This window comes from Scylla paramamosain, chromosome 24 (assembly GCF_035594125.1).
Source record: "Scylla paramamosain isolate STU-SP2022 chromosome 24, ASM3559412v1, whole genome shotgun sequence".
Taxonomy (NCBI): domain Eukaryota; kingdom Metazoa; phylum Arthropoda; class Malacostraca; order Decapoda; family Portunidae; genus Scylla; species Scylla paramamosain.
Genome location: NC_087174.1, coordinates 5290001 through 5310820, shown reverse-complemented (window position 1 = coordinate 5310820; position 20820 = coordinate 5290001). Strand labels below are relative to the sequence as shown.

Genomic DNA, 20820 nt, shown 5'->3' with positions numbered 1-20820 from the left:
CCGCACCTGCTGATGGCTGCTCCTGATCTCCGCGTTCCTGGAAAAGCTGATGATTATTGAAATGCGATTTGGTCGAGGACAGCTTTGGGCGCAGAGTGTCGCCAGCAATTATTCAACTCAAGCTGGCTGCGATGACACAGAAGAGCAGACTGACGGCCAGGGACGCACGCCCACACGCACGCCCGCACTCCCACTAAACTTTAATTTAATTCCTACATTACTTGTCTCGTTTTTAATATCGGAATTCTTTTTCATCCTGGGATTTTCCGTCACCCCTTCCTCCGTTTTATTTTTCCTCCGGCCATGTCGCATAAAACCCAAAATATTTATTTCACGTTCCAAAAATCGCCAAAGTTTTTAAAATGTGACTCCCCGGGAATAGGCTGTTAGCGCCCTTTAAAAAATCACCTCTTCCTTTTCATGAATATCTACTAAAAACGAGCGAAATACGACCCTCCTTAATCCTCCGCTTCTGCACAAGGAGGAGGAGGAGGAGAAAGAGGAGGAGAAAGAGAAGGAGAAAGAAGAGGAAGAGAAAGAGAAAGAGAAGGCGGAGGAGAAGGAAGGCAACGAGGACGACGATAAATAGGAGGAGGAGGAGGACAAGGAAAACCAGGCAACCCAGGCATAATAAGACAGACACAAGCTTCCCCAACCAAGAAAGTGAGGATGCCCAGATACTTAGATATTAGATAGGTGTGTGTGTGTGTGTGTGTGTGTGTGTGTGTGTGTGTGTGTGTGTGTGTGTGTGTGTGTGTGTGTGTGTGTGTGTGTGTGTGTGTGTGTGTGTGTGTGTGTGCGCGCGCGCCCAGGCCTTTGTTCTTAAGCTCCGCATCTCTACATTTACCTAAAAGGCTGCCTCATCCTCTTTCCTTCACCCACACTAAGATCTCCTGAATCTCTCTCTCTCTCTCTCTCTCTCTCTCTCTCTCTCTCTCTCTCTCTCTCTCTCTCTCTCTCTGGAACACGCACCTTTACTCCCATGCGTCGAGGTTGGAGGATATATCGTCATTTCTTTCCATAAATATGCAAATGGCCCAAAAATATACGAATGGCGTAATGTGCAAAGTTTAGCAAATGAATTTATACATTTGATCTCTCACTGGCTTCTATGGGGGAGAGGAAGGGTGAGGGTTGTGGTCGTCTTAATTATATTGTACCTTACATTATCTAGAGTACGTCACCTGGAAGTTTGGAGAAAAGTGTGGGTGATTTATTGCAGGTGTGAAAGATGTGCAGGTGTGTCTTGTGGGTGTGCTGTGATTATTGTTAGCACCGAGTCAATAGGGAGGATTTTATAAGACTTGACAGATTTATGGATTGGGGGTGAGGTGGAAAAAGGTGGGGATGTTTTATAAAGGGACTGCCACGTGTAGTTCTGATGTCTTCTTACGACTTCCCTTGTTTTCTTATGCTGTTATGCTCCTATTTAACCGTCTCAGCATCACAACATCTTTTTAATAATATTTCTATACGTCAATTAAGTTATCAGGTTAAAGATGATTCTATTTCCTATCAAGGGGGTTATGAATGACCCACCTGTTCATTTAATATAATATGGCTAACTAATATGTGATTAAATGAAGTTTGGAAGCCGTCTAAAGTCCTGAATGAATAGAGGAGAATCATCTTAACGTGTCATTAGTGTAGTGTGTGTGTGTGTGTGTGTGTGTGTGTGTGTGTGTGTGTGTGTGTGTGTGTGTGTGTGTGTGTGTGTGTGTGTGTGTGTGTGTGTGTGTGTGTGTGTGTGTGTGTGTGTGTGTGCTTTATTTATTTTATTTATTTATTTATTTTTTATTTATTTATTTATTTATTTTTTTTTTTTTTTTTTGTGTGTGCGTCAGTTATGAGTGAGGGTGAAACAAACACTGCACTGTGCCAACTCACTCACATATTTACCACAACCAAGGTGTGAGTATTGGTATTATCAATGTCCAATTCTGTGGATCTGAATATTTAAGAACAGCGGCTGTGGGCAACAGATATGGCCATGAATATTAATAAACAACTAGATCAATCCTATCCGTGATTCTAAATGATTCACACGAACATCAAAGTTTCAAGTTCAAGTATCAAATATACATACATCAATAAATATTCGTCTTATCAATTACCTTCACCATCTTCCATTCGTGACGCCATTAAGAGTCACAAAATCTCCATCCAAAATTTTTACCACACATACCGAAATAAAAATAGATGAATAAATAAAAAGGTAAAGAGCAGAATTAAGTTAAAACCTCTCGAATGTTCCCGCAGAAAAGTTGAATAGTGGGAAAAGAAAATCCATTACAGCTACGAGAGCTTAGGGAGTATGGAGTGTTCAGTGAAAAGTTCCCTTCACGCCCGAGGAAATTAATAATGACCGAATAATTACCCAAGTCAGGGAAGTCTTTCACCAGCCGAGGAGTGAATAGGACTGGGAATTATTACTTCGGCAATGACTTTCTTACTTGGGAACTCTTACAACACAACTCTCTCTCTCTCTCTCTCTCTCTCTCTCTCTCTCTCTCTCTCTCTCTCTCTCTCTCTCTCTCTCTCTCTCTCTCTCTCTCTCTCTCTCTCTCCCTGTATCTCCTATTGGTTACAGCCTCCCAGAGTATCCGCTCCTTCAAGTTCGTTTACTATTTTCAACCCTCTCTAAATCACACTCAATATTCCTCTGCCAAGGCTTGAGGAACACTGAAGCCTTTCCATCCAGCTCACCTCAATAGCACACCGATGCACTAGGGGAGGTTTAGGTGGAAAGACTCACCACATGGGTCTGCCCTTGACACTGGAGGAGGGCAGCTAATAGAGTGTGGCTGCGCTTCCCTGCATGACGCAAGTATGAGGGAGATAAAGAGATAGTTGCCAATGCAGAAAGAGAGACAGAGTGATGATCTGAAGATATGAGAGGGAAAGGGATAAGTGAAAGATTGACGCAAGAAGGAAGCAGATGGAAAAGGCTTATTTAGAACAGAAAATTGGAACTACAAGAGAGAAAAGATATAGTTGCAGATAAAGAGGGAGAGATAGTGTAAAGATGATTTGAGGATATGAGAGGGAAATGAATAAATGAAAGACTGATGCAAGAACAAATGGGAAAAGATTATTTACAACAGAAGACTGGGAAGGCTTACCAAGAAGTGAACACGAGTAAGGACCAAAATTAGTAAGTTGATATGAGGAAGGGAGCATCAGGACATGTGTGGAGTCAGGCAGGGTTTGTCTTGTTTGTCCAATTACTTTTCTTGTAGATGATTAATAATTAGTGAAAGTGTAAAGGTTATGTTGTCATGCTCTACAAATTCCCACTAGAAACAAACAAAAGATGAAAAAAAATAGAAATAAAAAAATGAATAAACAAATAAATGGATCCCCCCAAAAATTCACACAAATACAAACAACAAACAAAAAGTGCGATAACGAAAAGAAAAAAAACTTAAATGTCTACACAAACACACACACACACACACACACACACACAAAGAAGAAGAAGAAGAAGAAGAAGAAGAATGTAACACTTTCACAAGTTTGTCATATGAATAATAATAATAACTGAATATGTCTTACCGTGACAAACAACAATAAAAGAAAAAATGCGAAAACGAAAAGAAAAAATCTTAAATGTCAACACAAACACAAACACAAACACACACACACACACACACACACACACACACACACACACACACACACACACAAAGAAAAATATAACAATTTCACAGGTTTGTCATATGAATAATAATAATAATAACTGAATAAGTCTTACCGTGACGGATATTGGCTGGAAGTGTCTGTGTATCAAATGTAACCCAATATTATAAGAGCAACAACAAAGGCAAGCATGAAAGAGGAAGACTGATGAAACACATGAACATGACGCAAATGCTGGGTAAGACGGGATGTAGAACTGCTAGGACGATCTGTCTTAGTCGCCACTACATCACTCTGCGCGCTCCTACACACTCTCTCTCTCTCTCTCTCTCTCTCTCTCTCTCTCTCTCTCTCTCTCTCTCTCTCTCTCTCTCTCTCTCATTCAGCCTCCTGCAGCGTGTTTTTATGGAGGGAAAGTGACAGCTGTCTTTCTCGATCCTCCCAGTTAGTGCGTTGTTTTTTTTTAATCTTTTTATTTATTTATTTTTTTCATTATTACTCCCTTGAGTGAGAAAAAGTCATATGTACACGGTGAGATGCCTGTTTTTCTTTTTTTTCTTTTTTTCCACCTCTCGCCGCTGGATACATTACCATCACAACAACTGACCCTGAACTGACTTTATTTCTCACCATGCAAATAACACGTTTCCATTCATCACAGGGAGAAAGACTGACCTCTTTGCTTTCCTACTTCACGTCCCGCAACTCTCGCTAATCGTTCAACAACCAATATTGTTTTGTTATCAGCCTGCATGTCTAATTGCCATCCTATTGTATAATTCTGCGTGTGGAAGATTTGGAAAGGTGAATGAATGTCAGGGAATCAATGAACCATTTGGCCAGATGCATGAACGCAATTCCCGCTAACACTATACTTAGTAGTTCATGATGCTCAGTCTTACGGGAAGCTTCTGTATGCAGGGAAACTAAATATAATAAAAAAAATAATAATTACCAGACTATAGGTAAGTCTGGTTCCGCTTTCCGTGGATGTATCTTAGAACTTGAGTACGTAATGAAATAAACGAAGCTGCAAGAAGACGTGTAGCTTACGAGTACATGTGACATTCCTTGCAAGAAACATACCTAATACCCTGCATCTTCATTCTGCTGAAGGTCATCGCACCAACGGAAAATGTAAAAGACTGACAAGTATCTGAAGGCAGCCAGGGTCACAAGAAGGAAATGTGAGCAAAGAATAAGAAAAGCAAAAAGTAAGACAAGCTGAAGCTGATTAATATTCAAAACATCTGAACAGGAACTTCAAGGTAGACAGACTGGCAGGTGTACGAAGATAAGCAAGAAAGAACATACAAAAGAGGAAGAGGAGGAGGGGAAGAAGGTGTAGGAGGTGAAGAGAAAAGAGCAAAAATAAAACAATCTCAAGGCCGCGCGTCCTCTCTCATACCGAGCCGGAAAATGACACAAGTTTCCGCCTGAATGCATCGGAAGGAAAGACGGACATGAGATAAATTCCTTGCGATGACTGATATCCGACGCGACACTTTTTACCGACAACACGCCAAATTAACTCACAATCCAGCACATTCTTCTTCATTTGCGTCTCTCTCTCTCTCTCTCTCTCTCTCTCTCTCTCTCTCTCTCTCTCTCTCTCTCTCTCTCTCTCTCTCTCTCTCTCTCTTCGTCCTGCGTGAATCTGACACCTTTGCTCTTATGTCTTATTGAGTTTCAAATAAAAAAAGATTATTCGTCATTTATCATATATTTTTCACGGATGGAATTAAATAGTGAAATGCGAGGCGGGAAATCAGGTGACAAGAAGCACATTAACTATATAATATTTATTACTATCGGCATCTGATGAATTTTGCCTCTCGTATTTCGAGGCGCGTTAATGGGGATTAATTAATATCTGTGACCCAGTGTTTTTTTTTTTTTTTTTTTACTTTTTATATATATATGCCTTAAAAATTCAGATGCATATTTTTTTATTTCATTATATTTTATCTTACCGGCCGTTATTCATCAGGATTCACTATAACCATTAAAATTATTTGACATTCGAACACTGATATATTTCTCCCATTAATATTTCTCCGCACAAGATTCCCTCTAAAGTATTTTCATGTTAAATTTGGTTAAGTCGGGCTAGGGCGGGCTGGGCTGGGCCGGGTGAATTTTGTTGCGGCCAGATGGCAATTGAATAAAAGCGCGGACTGAATATACCGGATGTAATGGATGCAGCTGAGGAAGACTGCAGCTGGAAAGGTGTAAACTACTTGCTGAATACTACTACTACTATTGCTACTGCTACTGCTACTACTACTACTACTACTGTTACTACTACTACTACCAATGATAATACTACTACAACGATAACTACTGCTACTGCTACTTCTACTACTACTACTACTATTGCTACAACTTCTACTACTACCACTATTACTACCAATGATAATACTACTACGACGATAACTACTACTATAACGATAGCTACTACTACTGCTACTACTACTACTATCACACCTAAAACAACAAAAACAATCATTACTATTACCACCACTACTACTACTACTACTACTACTACTACTACTACTACTACTACTACCAATACTAACAACAACAAAATCAATCGTTACTACTACTACTACTACCACCACCAATACTAACAACAACAACAACAACAACAACAACAACAACAACAACCATCACCACCACCACCACCACCACACCCTGTACTCAACCCAACCTCGCACTCTTTCACCGCCTGAACCCTCTCTCTCGCCTTCCCTTCTGCCTCACCCTCTCATATCCATCTCTCGTCTTTAAGTCTCATTTATTCATTATTACGTACATGTAATTATTCACGCCAATAAAATCTTTAAATGCTTACGCGAGTGGAGCGGCGGGAACTCCTACGGGCAGAGTGAACATTTAATTATTTCTTACCCTCCGGAGACTGGCGTGGAGCGGCGGGGCGGACAGAAAAAAAAAAACACCAACTCGATACCTCCCAAAAATGTCTGTAATGTGTTGGAAAAAGAGACTTTATGCATGAGTCAATCTGGAGTTTACGAGTGATAATGTTGTGTATACAGGAACGAGTAGAGATGCAGAGATGTTAGTGATATGTGTGTGTTGTGTATATGGGGAAAGTGTACAGTTGTAAGGAGTGAAATAAGGCATCTGGTAAACATTGTAATTAAGTGATGGAGGCTGGATGGATGTAATTGGATGAAGAAAGAAAAGGAAACACGTCTGCTTCTCGTTATTCCAAGTAAAGACAGACATATGAATGACTTTCCAGCCATGGGTCTTAAAACTCCACTCACCAACACTGTATGCGTTATGTAGTGTTCGAAAAGTACTTAATTATAGCTTCGTTATTTCGCTGCAACATGTTAAGCACAGGATTAAACATGTAACAAGTAGCTATAATGCAGAGGTTGTTACTTCCTCGGATTTAGAACCAACATAAGCAGCAAATAAATAAATAGATAGATAAATGTGTAAGTAGATAAGTAAGAAAATAAGTAAGTAAATAAAATAAACAAATAAAACTATCACTATTAAAGGAAAGGTTTCAAAACACTTCACAATATAACCTTTGACTTTTTTTTTTACTCTTAAGGAAATTACATCTTCAGTATGCCTTTTCTCTTCTTTTTTTCTTGTTATCTTTCCCAAAACCTCAGTTACATCAAATAAATCTCCACAACCAAAATAAAACATACAATTAAACACGTACACCCAAAAAGATATCCCACACACTTCATTACTCTGTCGGACGCTGGATGAAGACAGCAAGAGGAACACAACATGGCACACACTACACCACCACCACCTGCCAGTTAAAGAGACAACTAAACATTTATTCAGACCATTGTACCGCACACCTCAGTACTTCGAATACTGGAATAACATAGCAGCAAAAATACAAACTCTTCAGCAGCAAGATACAATACAACAAATACAATAAACACAACTCCACCATTATCACTACGACCAGGTAAGCAGAAAATTAAACACCTATTCAGAACATTATACCTCAAGGCTCAGAATACAGGAATAACGCGGCAGAAAAATAGGAGTACCTCGGTATTACATGCTTGACTAATACCATTCCCCATAAGCAAGGGCGTGGCGCGGTGTGCTCGTGTCGCCTGAAGCATGAATACCTCACTGGATCGGACAGGTGATTAAATTAAACACGCCGGGAAGTAGCGAGACACCTGCCTGCTCCTTAATGCACTGGAATATTGAATGGCTCTTCCAGCTAATGCGTGCTGTTGCTGGAAGTACTGCAACGCGTCTGGAACTTTTCGTTTTTTTGAAGCAATGAAATATCGCCTGATTCTTCCCGTTAAAGTTTTGCCGGAAGGACTGCCGCGTGGTTTAGTTTAAGATAGGAGAGTATGTTTCGTACAGACTGCCACGTGTATGCCCGACGACTTGCCTGACTTCTTGCATCTCCCCTTATTTCCTGATGCTCTTATGCTCTTATGATAAATGAGGAACATCACTGATTGCCACGAATACCCGCTTCTTGTGAGATTTCTAGTTTCCAAGAGCCGCTCATTGAAAGTCTAATACTTATACTATACGTTAACTATTCTTGCAGCTTCTCTTATTTTCTGATGCTCTTGTGTACTTGTGATAACAGATGAGCATCCCTAAATAGCACGAATACCTGCTTCTTGTGTGGCTTCTGGTTTCCACGAACTGTTTAGTGGAATTCTAATACAAATATACATTAACTATTCACAGGTTTTTAGTATTAACGTAATGACAGTAATTCAGGCAACCATGATAGCAATTAATAACCGATACAACTGATCGGTTTACGAAAGAAAAAAATGATAAGTCAGCTATTATTACTTGGTTACAGTAAATACTCTTTCAATGAGGTATTACTGCAGGGCTGTTTGGCTCCTTATCAAATATTCAGGACAAACTAAGTAAAATCGTGAAGGTAACGTTTGGGCGAAGGCTGGTGTGTGTGTCGGCCCGGCGCGGCGCTCACCCCTTTTATGGGTCTTGTTTTATTTCCTGCGCCCAGTTCCGGAGCGTCACGACTCCATGACTACGAGTGGTGGTCCCCTAGCACCATGTAAATGTAAACACTCCATTCTCTCTCTTTTTCTCTCTCTCTCTCTCTCTCTCTCTCTCTCTCTCTCTCTCTCTCTCTCTCTCTCTCTCTCTCTCTCTCTCTCTCCAAAAGGAAAAAGAAAACAAAAAGAAAAAAGCCTCCCTTTCCCTTTCTCTGCCTGTGAACTCTGGCCCGGGGCAACACACCGCGACAGGCAAACATTCACCTCAATCTAGTTAGCTGCAGCCTTCAATATCTTTATCGCCTCACTTAAAATGCTCAGCGGCGCCCATTGCCTTTTCTCCGTGTTACAATGTTTTCACTCCCGCTGAGCCGCGCGCGTCCCCGTGAGCCACTGGCAGCCTGCTGGAGCCTCGTCCTCAACACACTCCGGCGATTACGAGCCATCGGGGTCGCACAGATTCAATTCTGCAATGCGCAAACTTCAACGCGGGGATTCACTGCCTTTCGGGACAGGTGGAGGAGGCGGCGGGACGGGGGCGGTCGAGTGGCCTCGTTACTCTCCGCCTCCTCGGCCGGACACACACATCAGGGAGATATATGACCTGGTGGCGATTTGCACCGAGCCGATAACAGGTGGGAGGCCCAAAGCTGCCTGCCAAACTGCTGGTCCCGCGGCCGAGAGGGTGAAGAGGATGGAGACGAGGAAGGGACACAGCAAGGACGCAGAGCAGTAGGGGTAAGAGAGGATGGAGAAAAGAGAAATGGAGAGGAGACTGGAGCCGAATTGAGAAGAGGAGGGGAACGAGAGGGAGAATAGAGGCATAGAAGGAGGGGATGGCCAGGGAGAAGAGTTGGATAAAGACAGGGGAAGGGGAAAAGAGAAAGTAAGAGTGGGATATGGAAGAGGAGAGTGTGGGAGAGAGAAGAAAATGGAGATGAACGGAGGAAAGAGCTGGGAAGAGGGGAATGACGAGAGCGGAGGGAGGGAGGAAGCAGTAGGTGAGTGTGGGAGATAAGGGGAATGGAGAGATAAAGGAGGAGAAAGGAGGTAAAGGAGAGCGGATAGGAGACTGCAGACAGAAGGAGAGAGAGAGAGAGAGAGAGAGAGAGAGAGAGAGAGAGAGAGAGAGAGAGAGAGAGAGAGAGAGAGAGAGAGAGAGAGAGAGAGAGAGAGACCGTGTAGGAAGGAAACTAGGAAGAAGAATGGAAAATGTTAAATAATCGTGTGAAGCAAAAGAATAGGAAACCGATGGCGGGACGTGAGTAAGTGTGGGAGGAAGGCGAGGAATCGCAGGAATTCAATGGACGTGGTGACTATGTGGCGCTTAATGTTTGGAATCCTGACCCACTTAAGATCGAAACACACAAAAATAGGACTGAACCCAAGCATAATGGGATCGCATTAACAAAACACATAAAAAAAAGAAGAAAAATAGACAAAAAAAAATCAAATTAAGTCAAATTCTTGTATGTTTGCTGCAGAAAAATGGGAATATGTTTTATCATTTGTTATTTCTCATGCACTTTTTTTTCTATAATATATTCTGTACTTAAATTCCTCTGCCGCCGAAGCCATCCTAAGAGGCTTTACTTGGGTTTCCTGCTGATCTTTGGGCTCAGAGGGAAATTACTTGGCTGACCTGGAAAATAATACCCGGGAAAAACATCACAAACTTTCCGAACTTTGCAAGCGGTCCGCGGCAATACAGGCCAGGGTGGGACGACCTTTTCAGGGGTCATGTAAGGACATTTAATTTGTCCTTTATCTGAAGGTCACTTAAGTCTGTACTAAAAGGGTAAGTAATAATAAGGGTAATGTAATTTAAAGAGACACATCCATAGCAACAAGGCAAAGAGGGGCGATCTTTTCAGGAGTCACAGTGTAAGGGAGTTTAAATGTTTTTTTTTTTATCTAAAGATCATTCAAGTCACTACTAAAAGCGGGTACCATTAAATAAGACCACTATTTAAAGGGGATAATTTGAGGGTGTTCCTTTTACAAAATTATATATAAAACGTCATATAACTTACTTTTAAAAAGGAGTATAATTAATTAAGGTCATTACTTAAAGGGACTAATAACAGGTGTTTCTTTTAAAAACGTATGTGTTATTACTAAAAGGAGTACCAGTAAGAAAGATGTCTACTTGAAAGGACCATCTCTAGAGAATACTTTTAGGGTTTTATTAAGAAAGTTTCTATTTTATTGGTTCATAGTTAAGACACATCTAACAGTCACAAGTAAAGGTTAGAAGTTAAAGTGGAAATTTCTTTTATATGATTTGTCTCTTAAATATTCGTCAGTCACTATTTTGCATTTTTTTTCAATAAATTAGCTATTTGAGCATGTATTCTTTATCTTCATTACTCATTTATTCATTTATTTAACTATTTATTTATTCATTCATTTATCTAATTACCTGCTCGTCGCCAAAAAAGAGTTATCTATTATTATCCATATTTATGAAGTTACATAATTATGTATTCCTCGACCAACAATATTATTTATTCGTGCTTTGTATTCACCAAGTAGTTTCATTATCTATTTTATTCCCACTAAACAATATCATGTCTAGCATTTAAATTTGCCTCGTGGTTTGATCATCTATATTGCATATTTGCACTCGTAAAGGTCGCAAGAGTCTCCAGTGAACCAAACGTACCTGTTCACCTCTTCAATGATAAATGTTTCACTCACACCCCACCGTAACTTCACCTTTGGCACATTTTTCTCTTCCTAACATCCCGCTCTCCATCTCACGAATCTCCCACTCTTCCATCCACACTCTTTCTTGCTGCCCACTGACCTTCCTCTACACAGCCTACGACTTCAGCTATTTCAAAAGAGGAATATCAATACACTTCAGAAAACCAATAAACCTTTCTCTTATTTCTTTTTTTTTTTTTTACCTGCCACTTTTTTGCTATTTTTTTGCCCTTAGCCGCTTTCACTAACAATGTTTTGGACTCTTAACTGCTTTGCTTTCTCACCAGGAGCCTTTTCAGAGACCAAAGACATGATAGCTTGAAATCCCATAGCTGTTCCCCTGTTGATTACCCATAGTCCTTCTTAAACTATCACTAGGCGCATAAATACCTCTATAAATCCCATTAACTTCCAGCAGAGTATATAAATCGAAAGTACTGGAAATAGTCAGTAACGTAGAAATGCCTTTGAAAATCCCAATACCTTCCACTACAGCCAGCCAGAAATAGAGTTAATACTGTGTACCTATTAAGAATTCATCCCAGTACCTCTCCACACCTAATAACATCTACCTACTCTTCACTGTAGCCCTCCACTTTAACACACACATACACACATACCTGCTCTCTCTCTCTCTCTCTCTCTCTCTCTCTCTCTCTCTCTCTCTCTCTCTCTCTCTCTCTCTCTCTCTCTCTCCACCACACCTGATCCCAAAGCCAAACTCTCTTCCGGGTAATGTGGAAAAGGAGATTAATATAAATATAATGTATTCCGATCCTGACTGATACCATGATTCATTTCACTTGGACGAGACGAATTAGCATACGTCCTGTCACATCACTTTTAATTAGCATTTGATAACCGTATAATAGTCTAGAAATAATTATAAAAATCGCACGGACTTCACAATAAAACAGTACATTTTTATCTTCGTTATCAATTTCGAATAGTTTCTCCTCGCTCTAGTCTGTAGCAACTGCCCCGTTTTCTTTTTCCAGTTTCTATTTATTTACAGCAATACTCTAAAGGCAGGAAGAAAGAACAGATGCGCACAGATAAAGGTTGATCCTCGGTGAAAATATATGAAAGGAAATAAACGACCAAATAAACATGGATAGGGAAAAAAAAGGGAAAAAAGACACAGCAGACCTTGAGGGGAGTTTCGCAGCGTTCCCTCTTTTTTTTTTTTTTCTGAAGCTTGCGTTGCCTTTCATCACTCCACGCAGAACAGAACGAAGCGATGAGAAATATTGCCGCTTCTACTTTGCCGCTTCAACTTTTACTCACTCGTTCCAACGCGGGGGAAAAGTGTATCGCGTTTTCACGTCCCAGGTGAAGAAAATAAAAGGTTGCTAAATGTTATCGTATGAATTAAAAATAATAGACAGAAGAAAATTGGGGAATAATTGATACCATAGTGAATGATTGATTGATGGAGCAACGCTGACCTAAGAGAGAGAGAGAGAGAGAGAGAGAGAGAGAGAGAGAGAGAGAGAGAGAGAGAGAGAGAGAGAGAGAGAGAGAGAGAGAGAGAGAGAGAGAGAGAGGATGTTAGGTAAAGTGATACAGAAAGGTGAAATTTAATCCATTAGTAAAAGCCTCTACAGTATGATATTAAATAAACTTGCGCGACTATTTCAAAAAGGTCTTAGCATGACTGCAGTTGTTTGCTTAACCCTTCCACTGCTTTCTGGCACATCTCTCCTTCATTACTGACATCTTTTCGTATTCTACAGCCACCTCAAATGTTACACGAGTCAGAAATTGCTGTCTATTCTTTTCAATCCCCTCCTTTCATTTAAGTCATTATAAATATTGCACGCATTCCTTCTAGCGCTGTGAATTAATGCATGTCACAGTGAAAGGGTTAAACAAATATGCTACGCATCGCCAACCTTGGCCTTCATGTCAGAAACAAATATCGAAGTTGCATACAAGTGTTACGTTATGTTTCGAAATTCACTTCATATCCTACATCAGGATCTCTCTCTCTAGTCCTTCAACATAACTGCATTAACACAAGACCAGTAGGTTTATCAGGTCCCCCAATGCACACATCTTGACGTCAGCTACACGACGTCACCTGCAGTGGGAGGAACTCAGAAAACGGAGGATACAAAGTAAGGGAAAGTGGGACTGCACCGGATATTATGGGAAACTGATATATTTATTTATTCACGATTGCTGGTAGCGCCATCACCTAATGTCTGTAAGTCTTTTTTACGGGATAGACAGGAGGCGACTACCTTAAATAGCTAATATTATATTTATAAGCTATTTTAACGCTGTAATGATGGGCTGACGCCTTGTCAAGATGAGGGTTGGGATCTTTTACTTCTCACACCCATTTCTGTCTTTTCTTGTAAGTACATTTCCACTGGTGAGGATGGTGCTATGCTGGGGGGCTGCCCATGCTCATCTGTCCTTCATAGTCCGACACGTGCCACATGCCCAGTGATAATGTTGGGCACGTCTGCCATGGCCTCCCCCTTACTGGTAGCTTTCCTTTTATGAGTAGGCGTCGGATCATGGTGAAAGGATTATATATGTATTTTTTTATGATATAGAAAGCTGAATTCATGGAGATGCAGGTGTGTATTTAACCTCATTGCAAATTACCAAGTACAATAAAAAAAATCTGTGTGCAAACAATGACATCACTGATGAAATGTTTAGCAAATATGATTGTATAAGGACATTTTACAACACACTTATCATTTATACAACTGCAAATTCGAACATAACATATTTCAGCACATTTATTCGCAATCGCTGCACTCCCACTCCCTCCAGATTCTAGTGAAGGAAAAACTAGTAATAGAGGTCAAATAAATTATTAAAAAAAATGCAACGAAAGATGTGAAAAATAGAAACTGTCAAAAAACTACAAACAAATCAATGAAAAAATGAGAATAAATGATTTTAATGCAGCTCAGTTTTTGTTATTTCCAGAAATGTTTAATATATTGATGCCATTCCTTCTGTTACATTGAAAACTGCCATCATAACTTAATGCATCTCAGTACGCTGAAAAAAAATACCTCCCTAAAAATTCATGGTGCAGCACAAAAAAAAAAAAAAAAAAAAAAAAAAAAACACTGGAATTGAGAATGTCTTAGCTATGTTAATTTTTCAGACACTTACCGCATTTAAATGGCGTGCTAGTCCACCTGGAATCTATCAGGTGAGAGAGCTGACCTTTACTTCTGCTGAAATGAAACCTGCTTGAATAAATTCCAAAATGTATCCACCAGCCTGTGTTTGAGATATATAGGGACGAAGATGCAAACAGAAAGGAATATAAGAAAAAGGATTGCAGGATAGAGAGTATGAGAGTAAAGGCTGAGATGATAAAAAAAAGAGGGAGAGGGAAGGAGAAAATGAGTTAAAATAAAGGTCGTAAAGTAAGGAGTAGAGAGAGAGAGAGAGAGAGAGAGAGAGAGAGAGAGAGAGAGAGAGAGAGAGAGAGAGAGAGAGAGAGAGAGAGAGAGAGAGAGAGAGAGAGAGAGAGAGAGAGAGAGAGAGAAGGAAGAAAAGAAAAAGAACGAAAGAAGAAGGATAAAGATAATTATTGTGTACCGACCTTTACTTTTACCGAAATGCAATCTGCTTAGATACATAAATCATGAAGTCTGCCAAAACGTAGCTACCAGTCTGTGCCACACCCGCTGCGTGGCCACCAGTATCGATAAGCTCTTCGTTCTCTATCTTGTTTTTCATTCACTTCCTCCAGTGTCCCCACCAACAGGTTCCTTTTCTTTCCCTCCTTCCTCCGTTTCCCCTAAAACTCATTTCTCTCCTCCCCACGCCACTATTTTTTTTTTTATCTGTCTTGCTTCTCTCCTTCCTTCCTCCCCATCTCACCACACCTTTCATCTCCGTCCTCTCTCTCTCTCCTGATCTCTTCCCTCCCACGCTGTATTATTTTACCATCATCTTTCTCTCCCTTCTCATGCTTATCCCCATCATCCCATTACATCCTCCTCTATCCTGCCTTCCCTCCCTGCCCATGACTCAGATTCCCCTCATTGCCTCCCCGTCACCGTCAGCACCTCACACCTGTTAGCCGTCAGGTATCTCGCCTACAGCACACAACTCTTTAATGGTGCCAATACTTTCACGATCATATAGTTTAATTTATACTCCCATGATGATTTTCAGGACGTAAGCTTCTCTCACTGAAGGCAATTAAACTGACAGGACGTAGGCTTTGAAATTTTGTGTTTGAAAAAAACACACAAAATTTTTAATAAAATTATTAAATTTTATTAAAATTAAAACAAAATTATTAATAAAAAAATTTTTATTAATAATTGTTCGTGGTGATTACTTACAAAGTTTTTTTTTTTTTGTTTTTTTTATGTCGAGTTCTTCGTATTATATTAACGAGTGCGTGAATAATTTATTTTGATTAGTTTGAAATAATGCATTGTGCGTTTTAATGTCACGCCATTTCAAGCCTACAAATCATGACTGGACCATTCCATGACGAGCTAAAACTTTGAACACGGCGCGTGCAAGACAGGCAGCCGTTTAGGAGCACTCAGGCAGTGCACCTTCATGTCGCAAGAACCAAAAGACAGCGGTTCTCTGCTGCACTCCCGTCACTTTTGAAAACACCCTCGTAAAGAATAGAAGCCGCTGTCACCAGATTACGTTTTAGCTCGTGTAAAGTTCCGACCAAGATGAATGTATTCATTCCATGGTCTCTGAGGTCATGTATAAATATGTATAGCTGAAAATGACTTTGTTTGTTTGTCTATATGTGAAAAGTTGACTGCTGAGTGCCACTGAACAAGCTCAGCAGTAAACTTTGTTATTTACAATCCCGAATAGAGTAAAAGTAAATTCTGAAGAGGTTAGGATAGAAAATTTACCTGCAGAGCTTTGTTCCTTCCTTCTCCGAGTCCTCTGAGAGGGGCGAAACACCCAAATACGTGGCGCTTCCGAGTAAATCTGAGAAAGAGACGGAAAGGAGTTCACTTTAAACACTTTAAACACTTTATTATGTTTCTCATTTTACAGTTGAGTTAAGAACTTAATATAATTTTATAACAAACAAACAGCCCTTAGAAAGCAACTGCTCTATGGGCAGACAAAAAAAAATTATATATATTTATATATTAGGACTAATTATAAAAGTAACTTAAAATAAAAAAGAAAGAAAGAAGAAGAAGAACATTTAATCCTATATATTAGAGTAATAAAACACTTGTCCATATAATGAAGAATTATCCTTGAGTTTTTACCTTGTGCAATAACAGGAAATCTAAATTTGTACCAATAATAATAATAATATGGGTATATGAAAATATAAATAAGTTCTAACACTGACTACAGCTTGCATTGTTATAATGAACATGACATAAGTAGAGAGTTTTAGTAGCGAAGAGAAGGAAGAGAGAGGCGCAGTACATATCATAAGCTGGTTCGGAAGACAATCAGTTTCTACAAAAATGATGATGAAAAAGAAAACAGGCAAAGCTACAATACACTGAGGCTGGTAACAGGAAGCGTATGGATTTGCTCTCCTGAAACTTCAGACTCTTTTTTTCACCCCAGTACGTTCAGCGAAATGACACTGGTGAAATAAGTCAAAGTGAGAACCAGGAACTAGATTTCACTCTTGTCACGTATACAAAGGAAATGTACCACTCGGCGGGACTCCAACACTCCAGCATAAAGAATAGTTCTCGCAGAGCTTCATACCTTTTCTACCGGGTCAAAAATACCAGCAGGCAACAGAACGCTTTCCTGCTCGCCGCTGTCCTCTTTGGTTACATCACGTTGGACACCTGCCTAGCACCTCCGCAGCCACGCCCCAATGCAACCACTCAGGTGTGATAAACAGGTACAAGTTATTCAATTTTCACTAAATAAGATTTAATATTACATAAGAAAGGCAACTTGTACTAACGCAAGATGGGTGATAGAAAAACTCGTATAATTTACTTGATTTCCAAGAAGCAGGACTTACGGAAACGCAAAACCAGAGGCAAAACTCATATGAACAATATTACCCAGAGAACGCAGCTTGTACCAACGCAAAATAAGTGGCAGAACAACGAACAGAGTTATCACTATGAATAGCAGCAGCTTTATAATAACTATACCCCCTCTGATGCTCATCTCGAAGTTGCCCATCCATCACACCATCCGAGAAAAAATCATCTCTCTCCATCTACTTCCAACCACTCACGGTGCTCTTAAAAGTTTCACTGTGTTCCTTGCGTCAGAGAACCACAACAAGGGTGATTGTTTATTGGTGCGAGAAAGAGAGAGGTCAGTCACACGCATTCCTTATCCAGGTGAACCACTCATCTACTTGCACATTCTTATTAAAACCCGTAACAACTTTTATTTTTATAGAAGGCAATTCGCGAAAGTAAGAAAACTACTAAATTCATTTGTCTGACAACCGGAAATAATGTTCATTACTTTCTACAGCCACCGAGGCGCTGATAGTGACAAAAAATCCAAACAAGAAAATGTATTTAGAATATTGACGGAATTAATACAATTGGAACAGTGCTGAATAATGAAACACGCGTGTCGGCCAGAGAGAAAAAAATGCATAAAAAATAAGAACACTTCGCTTGATTAGTACCGTCGTTCTCCATCGTAACAATCAAACACGAAAAACACCAGGGCACAAAAACAAAGAAAAAAAATCATGAATAGAAAAACAACAAACGAACAAAAAATGAAAAAAAATATATATATGTAACAAAAGCACTGAACAAAAAAGTTAAATAACAACATTCACATCAATCACTAACGAAGGAGAAATTACGAATTACAATACACCACGTCACCTGCTGGATCAAAAATGCCACTGAGTTAAAAAGACGACGAACTAAAAACCGAACGAGATAAAAACACCCTTGAAAAAAATTTATTCCTGACGTGAACGAAACAAAATCAACACGTGACTGGGAAGTTTCCGAAGAGAGAGAGAGAGAGGAGAGAGAGAGAGAGAGAGAGAGAGAGAGAGAGAGAGAAGAGAGGAGAGAGAGAGAGAGAGAGAGAGAGAGAGAGAATGGATACACGAGTGCAAGACAAAACACTGGGGGAAATGAAAAAAAATAAATAAAAGGGGAGGAAAAGAGAGGCAATGAGGAAAAGGGAGAAGCTGGAAGGAAACAAGGAAAAGCCGAAAATATAAAGGGTCTGTAAAATAGCGAGAGAGAAATAAAAGAGGAAAAAGTGGAAGGGAAAAAGAGGAAATAAGAAGACAGGAAAAAGTTAAGGCGACAGGTGGACTGAGAAAAGAAAAGAGTACAAGGAAAGAAGAGAAATAAGATCGACTGGGAAAGTGAGATGACAACGGAGGAAAGAACAGAGGAGAAATTAAATAAAAAAAGGAAAATACCGGTGGTAAAGGTGATATGATGAAAAAGAAAGAAAAAGAGGAAGAACTGAAAGAAAAAAGAGGGAAATAAGAACGATAGGAAATATACGAATCACAAAAGAGAAAGAAAATAGAAAAAAAGTAGAACAAAAGAGAAGAATATAAGATAGACAGGGAAAATAAAGCTGACAAAAGAGAAGCAGAAAAGGAAAAGTGGAAGAGAAAAATGAGAAAAACGACAGAATAAGCCAACAAGGAAAATCAAGGGAAAAAAAGAGAAAAGAAGCCTGAAATAGAAAGGATAATGAGAAACAATGAGAAGAAATCAAAAGGGAGACATGGAAACGAAGGAGTTGAAGAATAAGAGTGGGAAAAACACAAGGGGAAAAAACAAGGGAAATAACGACGGAAAATGAGGAGAAGATTGCAGGTTCCGTTTGTCCTTTCCTCTGAATTAAGGGAGAGGGAGAGAAGGAAGAGGGAGGGGAAAGGGAGGGAGAGAGAGAGAGAGAGAGAGAGAGAGAGAGAGAGAGAGAGAGAGAGAGAGAGAGAGAGAGAGAGAGAGAGAGAGAGAGAGAGAGAGAGAGAGAGAGAGAGAGAGAGAGAGAGAGAGAGATGAAGGAGCATGATGAAAGGAAGACGTGGATATATAAAGGGTAAAAAAAACATTAAAGGAGAACAAAAAATTAGAAAAAGGATAGAAGGATAAAGAGAAAGAGAGTAAAGGTTAAGGAGAGGGAGAAGAAATGAGATAGAAAGGGAAAAAAGAGAGAAAAATTAGTTAAAAATAAAGAAAGTAAAGGGAGGAGAGAGAGAGAGAGAGAGAGAGAGAGAGAGAGAGAGAGAGAGAGAGAGAGAGAGAGAGAGAGAGAGAGAGAGAGAGAGAGAGAGAGAGAGAAATAAATAAATGTAAGAAAAAAAGGATATAAGTGAATAACACAAGGAAGGCAACAAGTAATGAAGAATAAACAGAAAAAAAAGGCAGAAATATAAAAAGATCAAAGGATAAAAGAAAAGGAATAAGAGAAAGGAGAAAAAAAAAGAAATGGAAAAGTACGAAAGTGAACGACGCAAGGAAAGGATAAAGGGGGAAAAGAGTAAAGAGAAGAAAGGGGATATGAAAGAGATAAGAAGATAAAGGGGAATGAAAGCGATAAAAAGGGCTGTTGCGAGAGGATGCAGGGCGGTTGGAGGTATGAAGGAGAAGAGAAAGAGGCGAGAAAAGAGGAAAAGGGGAGGAAAGGGAGGGAAGGGGAGAGAACGTGGCTGGGACGTGACAGGTTCTGCTGCTGATGGAGAGTTAATCATGAGAGAGAGAGAGAGAGAGAGAGAGAGAGAGAGAGAGAGAGAGAGAGAGAGAGAGAGAGAGAGAGAGAGAGAGAGAGAGAGAGAGAGAGAGAGAGAGAGAGAGAGAGAGAGAGAGAGAGAGAGAGAGAGAGACCCATCCATCTATCCATTCACCCTCCCACCCACACAAATAAGATGAGCAACAACATTACCAGCCATACCAACACCATAATCACAAAGGCAATGATGATGAATGAGGAGGAGGAGGAGGAGGAGGAGGAGGAGGAGGAGGAGGAGGAGGAGGAGGAGGAGGAGGCATTACACAAATAAACACTTCAACAGCAACTACTTCTACTACTACTTCTTCTACTACTACTACTACTACTACTACTACTACTACTAATAATAATAATAATAATAATAATAATAATAATAATAATAATATAGGTCACGCAGGGCCATGAACTCCTCACAGTAATCATGACACACAGGATTGCAGGATGAAGTGAATAATTTACTAGGAGTCGCGTCACAACTACAATCATGAGTATGACAGGGCGGTGACAAGGAGGAGAGGGAAGCGAGAGAAGCAGCGCTGTAGCCTCTCTCACTTCAACATAGTGATATTTACTCTTTTCTTCTCTTACCCCGAGGTTCTGTATGTGTCTCGATCTATTTCTTTTCTTTTGTTAATGAAATGTGATGTTTTCTCTGATCTTTCTTCCTCTTGTTCTGTTTTTTTTCTTGTAATCTTGCTTATTTTTCTGCTTCCTGTTGCTCTCTCTCTCTCTCTCTCTCTCTCTCTCTCTCTCTCTCTCTCTC

The 20820-nt window shown here is 39.9% G+C and overlaps 1 protein-coding gene across 32 annotated transcripts in view; it reads right to left on the bottom strand.

Annotated features, from left to right (window-relative positions):
• Positions 1 to 20820, bottom strand: part of LOC135112626 (uncharacterized) — a 274887-nt gene that overhangs the window by 78890 nt on the left and 175177 nt on the right. For 19 of the 32 annotated variants that reach the window (XR_010274500.1, XR_010274494.1, XR_010274488.1 and 16 more), the window contains one exon: positions 16238 to 16316. The exons of 5 other annotated variants lie outside the window; for them this stretch is intronic. The gene's annotated coding sequence lies outside the window, so the exon portion shown is untranslated. Of the gene's footprint in view, positions 1 to 12075; positions 14157 to 14504; positions 14582 to 16237; positions 16317 to 20820 lie in introns of those variants that run through there. 8 more of the 32 variants (XR_010274512.1, XR_010274509.1, XR_010274511.1 and 5 more) reach the window with 4 other exon arrangements.